The sequence below is a fragment of the Callorhinus ursinus genome, unplaced genomic scaffold (assembly GCF_003265705.2).
Source record: "Callorhinus ursinus isolate GAN/ISIS: 27379988/994484 unplaced genomic scaffold, GSC_fseal_2.0 scaffold11, whole genome shotgun sequence".
Classification (NCBI taxonomy): Eukaryota; Metazoa; Chordata; class Mammalia; order Carnivora; family Otariidae; genus Callorhinus; species Callorhinus ursinus.
Genome location: NW_027397073.1, coordinates 348,258 through 354,282, shown reverse-complemented (window position 1 = coordinate 354,282; position 6,025 = coordinate 348,258). Strand labels below are relative to the sequence as shown.

The 6,025-nt window shown below is 47.0% G+C and overlaps 1 pseudogene; it reads left to right on the top strand.

The window, feature by feature from the left end:
• The first annotated feature begins 374 nt into the window (after positions 1-374).
• LOC112835341 (tyrosine-protein phosphatase non-receptor type 2 pseudogene) lies at positions 375-4,189 on the top strand (annotated as a pseudogene).
• The last annotated feature ends 1,836 nt before the right edge of the window (positions 4,190-6,025 follow it).

Genomic DNA, 6,025 nt, shown 5'->3' with positions numbered 1-6,025 from the left:
GCTGCGGCTTGCGCGGGCGCCCGGCCCCAGTAGGGCTGTTGGCAGCATTCACGGGCACCCCGTGTCATCGGGACGCGTGTCATTGCGACAAATGACTAAATGTGGTATCTTCCCCGAAGCAGCGGCAGTCTGGTGGCGGGGAGACCACGCCCGCCTCCCTGGCCCCCCGAGGCCTCCGGCTAGGCCCCCTTCCACCGACAAGGCCAGGAGGGAGGCGGTAGCCTGAGCAGAGCGCTGCACTGGGTAACTGCCGCACAGGTGCTCCTACCCAGAGCCGGGATCCAGACCCCCATCCCTGGCTCGCAGCTTTGGGGAAAGGGGCCCTTCCCAGGTCTGCACTGTCTGCCGCGAAGGTCTGCTCGGACACAGGGTGCATGGGGGCCCAGGGCCTCAGCTTCCCGCCTTGCAACACAAACAGAGAACTCGGGCTTCCGGAAGGGATTGCAGCTATCACGGGTGGTCCTGCTGTCTTCACGGACTTCAGGGCCAACGGCAAGCCCTGCCACGCCCCCCGCGCTGAGGGGCCTTCCATCGCACACCCCATCCTCGCTCCCTGGCCCCTTTTCACGCAGGCGGACCCCGGCCTCCACGCTGAGCGGCACGTTGTGACCAGCTCCCTCCGCAGCATCACGGACACCCTCAGTGTCTGGAATGCGCCGGCATGTTGCAACTCCCTCCAAACACAGCACTTCCTGCCGGGGCCGCCTGCAGCACCGAAGCTGGGGGGGGGGGTCCCTCAGGATGGAGAAGGAGGTCCACAGGACACGTCCGGCCACAGCCGTGGCTTCCATGAGGTCCGTCCCTGCAGCTTCTGCCACCAGCCCACGTGCTGCCATGGGCAGGGAGCCTCGTGGGGCAGGAGTCGTCCACGCTCCTGGGCCGTTGTGCCCCTGAACCAGGCCTGACCCGGATGGGGTTACAGACGAGGGTCACGGCCATGAGCCCCCAGGCCACACGACGCTTGAAACCATCCCATCCGCCTGCAGACGTGACTCCTGCTGTGTGACAAAAGGCCCAGGGGCGATCGGCTCAGAGGAGACAGCCCCAGGCTGCCCTTAGAAAGGGGGAAACCCATGAGTTTGCCTTGGCCCTGCAATCAGAGAGGGCCATCAAGGGGACCCAGGAGCAGAGAGGTTCTTTCGTATCAAGTGGACCCCTCGCAGGACCCAAATGGCTCAAGGGAAAATACACCCGAATGTGGCTCAAAGGCCAGGAACAACCCGTGGACATCTTCCCTGCCCTGCCTCCCAAAAGTGGCTTCTAAACACAAGCCAGCGTGTGACGTTGATTGTTCCTTTATAATTGTCTAAATCAGTCCCCAAAAGGCTATTTTCACTGAATTCAGAGAGTTTTCAAATAACTGCTTAAAATTTATCATGTTGTATAAAGCCCCACATCCAGTCACATAATTCCTAGTGAAAAATAATCTAAAATTTTTACTAAACCTATAATTTAAAAACTCACAATGAACTAAACTTCCACCCAAATGCCATGTATCAAGCAACAAAAGCTTATGGAAACATCCGAATATTCATGATCCAAATATTCATGCAAGCCTCAGAATTGTTTTGACAAATTGCATACACAGTGAGAACGTTTTTGGCAATAGTGCAAATCAACCACATACATGGCTTTATGTGAGCAGACCCAATTTGCTCTGGTAACAGGCTCATATGCAGGACGTATGATTACAAACAGCAGAGACACCTGTGACCTGGTTCAAAATTTCACCTCTACCCTTTGTACCCATCATAACAATTTTGTAAAAACAGTTTGCTTTGAGAATAAAAACCCGAGTGTGTCTCAACCTCAAAAGGAAAGATTCCAAGAACAAGTCGAGATTAATTTTTTTCCCACTAAAAAGTGGGCAATTCTTAAATACTTCAAGAACTATCTAAAGATCCAGATTCTGTTTGGATTGCTCTTACAGGGGGCCAAAGTAAGCTTATATTATTTGAAAAAATGTCATGAGTTCAGTAACTGACAGAGTTTTGAGGTGTTCGTTAATGCTCCTGCCAGAGTTTACAGCTGCCGAGAACAGGCTGATGTAGCTCTAATTTCTAATTATGACTTAGCGGGAAGGGAGGAGGTTGTCAATTTTACTCGTCCCACGGTGAGAAACAAAATGATTCTACTTTCTGCTGCCAACGAAATCATCCTATTCTTCAGCGAGGCTAAGAATAATCATCTAAATAACGAAAATCAACAGGAGTGATTAACATTTTAGGAATGGTTACAGTCTTTTCTAGAAGATGCGTTCATGGAGCTGGAAGGAAGCTCTGAGGTTTTTAGAAAAATGTTCTGAACTTCTCATGGGGCAGCTCTTCCGCCTGCTCGGAACTGTGTTGGGCGCAGAGATGAAGCAGGCTACCCGATCTTGTGCGCCCTGATGCGACAGCACACACAAGCTAGGGGGCTTCTCGTCCCCTCTCCCGGCGGATGGCTGTGCAGATGGACACATCAGACCCTCACTCAGTGACCACCACGTCAGGCCATGGTGGCCGTAGTGGGGCAGAAGGGGTTTGTAAAGAAAAGCGGAACCAGGACAGGCTGCTGCTGGAGCTGGCTATGGACTCACATTTCCTTTAAAACAGAAGAGAAGGGACACCTGATGGCTCAGTCACTTAAGTGTCTGACTTGAGCCCAGGTCACGATCTCGGGGTCCTGGGATCCAGCCCCCTGCTCTGCGGGGAGCGTGCTTCTCCCTCTCCCTCTGCTCCTCCCCCTGCTCTCTCTCTCTCTCTCTCTCTCTCTCTCTCTCTCTCAAATAAATAAATAAAATCTTAAGAAATAAAATAAAGTAGGCAGGGCCTGAGCCTCTCCGCCGGCGCAGGCTCCCCTCACGCCAGCTCGCTCCCGCCGCCGTGTCTGCCACCGTCGAACAGGAGTTTGAGGAGTTGGATGCTCAGAATCGCTGGCAACAGCTGTACTTGGAAATTCGCAATGAGTCCCATGACTATCCTCATAGAGTGACCAAGTTTCCAGAAAACAGAAATCGAAACAGATACAGAGATGTAAGCCCATATGATCGCAGTCGTGCTCAGCTGCAAAATGCTGAAAATGATTATATAAATGCCAGTTTAGTTGATACAGAAGAGGCGCAGAGGAGTTACATCTTAACACAGGGCCCACTTCCTAATACAGGTTGCCATTTCTGGCTCATGGTTTGGCAGCAAAAAACCAAAGCAGTTGTCATGCTAAACCGAGTTGTGGAGAAGGAATCGGTTAAATGTGCACAGCACTGGCCAACAAAAGGTGATCGAGAGATGCTGTTTAAAGAAACAGGATTCAGGGTGACGTTCTTGTCAGCAGATGTGAAGTCATATGATACAGTACATCTACTGCAGTTAGAAAATATCACTAGTGGTGAAACCAGAACAATATCTCACTTTCATTATACTACCTGGCCAGATTTTGGAGTCCCTGAATCACCAGCTTCATTTCTCAATTTCTTATTCAAAGTGAGAGAGTCTGGTTCCTTGAATCCTGAACACGGGCCTGCAGTGATCCACCGTAGTGCAGGCATTGGGCGGTCAGGCGCCTTTTCTCTAGTAGATACCTGTCTTGTTCTGATGGAAAAAGGAGATGATATTAACATTAAACAACCGTTACTGAGTATGAGGAAATATCGAATGGGACTTATTCAGACACCAGATCAACTCAGATTTTCATATATGACTATAATAGAAGGAGGAAAATTTATAAAGGGAGATTCAAATATACAGAAACGGTGGAAAGAACTTTCTAAGGAAGACTTATGCCCTGCTTTTGATCATTCACCAACCAAAATAATGACTGAAAAATACAATGGTAATAGGACAGGCCTAGAAGAAGAAAAACTGACAGGTGACAGATATACAGGACTATGCTCTAAAATGCAGGGTACTACGGAAGAGAACAGCGAAAGTGTCTACGGAAACGAATTCGAGACGACAGAAAGGCTGACACGGCTCAGAAGGTGCAGCAGATGAAACAGAGGCTAAATGAGACTGAACGAGAAAAGAAAAGGTGGTTATACTGGCAACCTATTCTCACTAAGATGGGGTTTGTGTCACTCTTTCTGGTGGGTGCTTTTGTTGGCTGGACACTGTTGTTTCAGCAGAATGTCCTAGAAATAAACAGTTCTGCCCAGCGAGCTGCTGGTCTCGTAGCTGACAGTGTTGCGTTAGTCCCAGGCTTTGTCTGTTAGCAGATTCCTCGCACCCCAGAAACAGTGCGGTGGAATAGACACCAGCCAGAGAAGTGATATGCTCAGTCTCCAGCCCAGCATCTCAGGGCGCTGTCCCCAAACTGTAACCGGCTATCTGAAATAAAAACTTGAATGCTTGTTGAAAACTGGTACATTTTGCAACTGTATTCATACCTGTTAAGCGTACTATTTCACCTGACCAGATTGAGAAATCCTTTACCATAAGGATTGGTTTTTGGAGGCCAACTGGATTTTAACCTGCACTTGATACAAGCAATAAATATTGTGGTTTTATCTACATTATTACTGGAAAGAAAATGACCTTTAAATAATGCGTGTAATGTATAATGTACTGTTGACATGGACATCGACATTTTATATTCTTAGCCATTTCAGGGTAAATATATTTTATAAGTATCTATTTAATCTTACTTTTGTAGTTAAATGTACTTTTTAAAAACTCAATTTGAAAAATCTGTTACCATAAAAAAATAAATTGTGTGTTGATTCAATTGTACTGAATACATTTTCCTAAAGAGAAGTTTGATACGAGCAGTTAGAACTAACTCTGAATAAGCAATTTTTACTATATATTTGCATTTCTTTTATGTTTTACAGTTTTTCCAATTTTAAAAAGAAAAACAAACAAACAAAAGTTTTCCCTAAAAATATCTTTGAAGGAAAATTCTCCTTACTGGCATAGTCAGGTAACATTTGGTCAAGACTTTGTGTAAAGAAATTGGTTTCTGTAAAGCCCGTGATGAATACTGTTTAATTTTCATGAAAATTTCAATGTAATTACCCTAATTTATAATTGGGGTAAATCGTGACTTAGAAAATAAAAATAAGGAGCGTCATTTTATTATCCATGATTTCAGTTTACTAGACTGAAGTTTTGAAGTAAAATTTTTTTCAAGTTCTTTCTACTTCCATAAGTAGTATGATGATGTACAAAAAAAAAAAAAGAAAGAAAGAAAGAAAGAAAAGAAAAGAAAGTAGAAGAAAACCAGTCAGTGACTTAGAAAGGCAGCTCCCAAAGTGGACCGGGTCCACCCCGGAGCGGGCCCCTGCTGCTTCCTTCCTCATCTGTCCCGCACATGGTGCTTGACAGATGGGCTGGGTGCACGGAGCCCACCTGTGTGGCCTCCGCCTCCGACCGGCTGGGCAGTGAGCATCAGCCCCGGAGACCAGGGATCAGGTGTCAGACGGAGAGACATTCCAATAACTCAGTGTTGCTCCCTGAATGGAAAGGAATATTCACACTAGGGTGGATGAAGCAGATTAAATATTCATGCTGAGAACATGTCTGAGGGGCTCTTGGTGGTGCAAACACCGGGCTCTCGGTGAACGCGTCTTATCCTAAACCCCTAATCTCCTGGGCTCAGCAGGAAGACAGGTGTGTCTTCTCAAGAAGGATAGAGGGGAGGTGGTGCAGCCACCATGGAGGGACTTTTTCAGTGAGCCGTCTCTCAAGGGAGCAGACGGTTCTTCCAGGAATGGGTTTTGCTTGTGGGAACCTGGACCCACTGCCCCCAGACCCCTGCTCGCCAGACCCAAGACACAGACGTGCCCCAGGGAACAGTCGATGAAATTCCTGTGCTCTCATCAAACACAGAAGCCAACACACTCATTTCTCTTTAAGATGAAAAAAAAAAGATCCAACAGTTATGAACTTTCTCAAATTAGCAATTTATATAAGAAAGATCTGAAGAGAATCTATCAGAATGTCATGAGAGTCATCCAAAGATTTATGATGGTATATGGAGCCTCATTCTTGCAAGTGAAGGCAGTGTCTGCTCATCTCAATTTTGCAGCATTCCCTGACTATGAATCGCA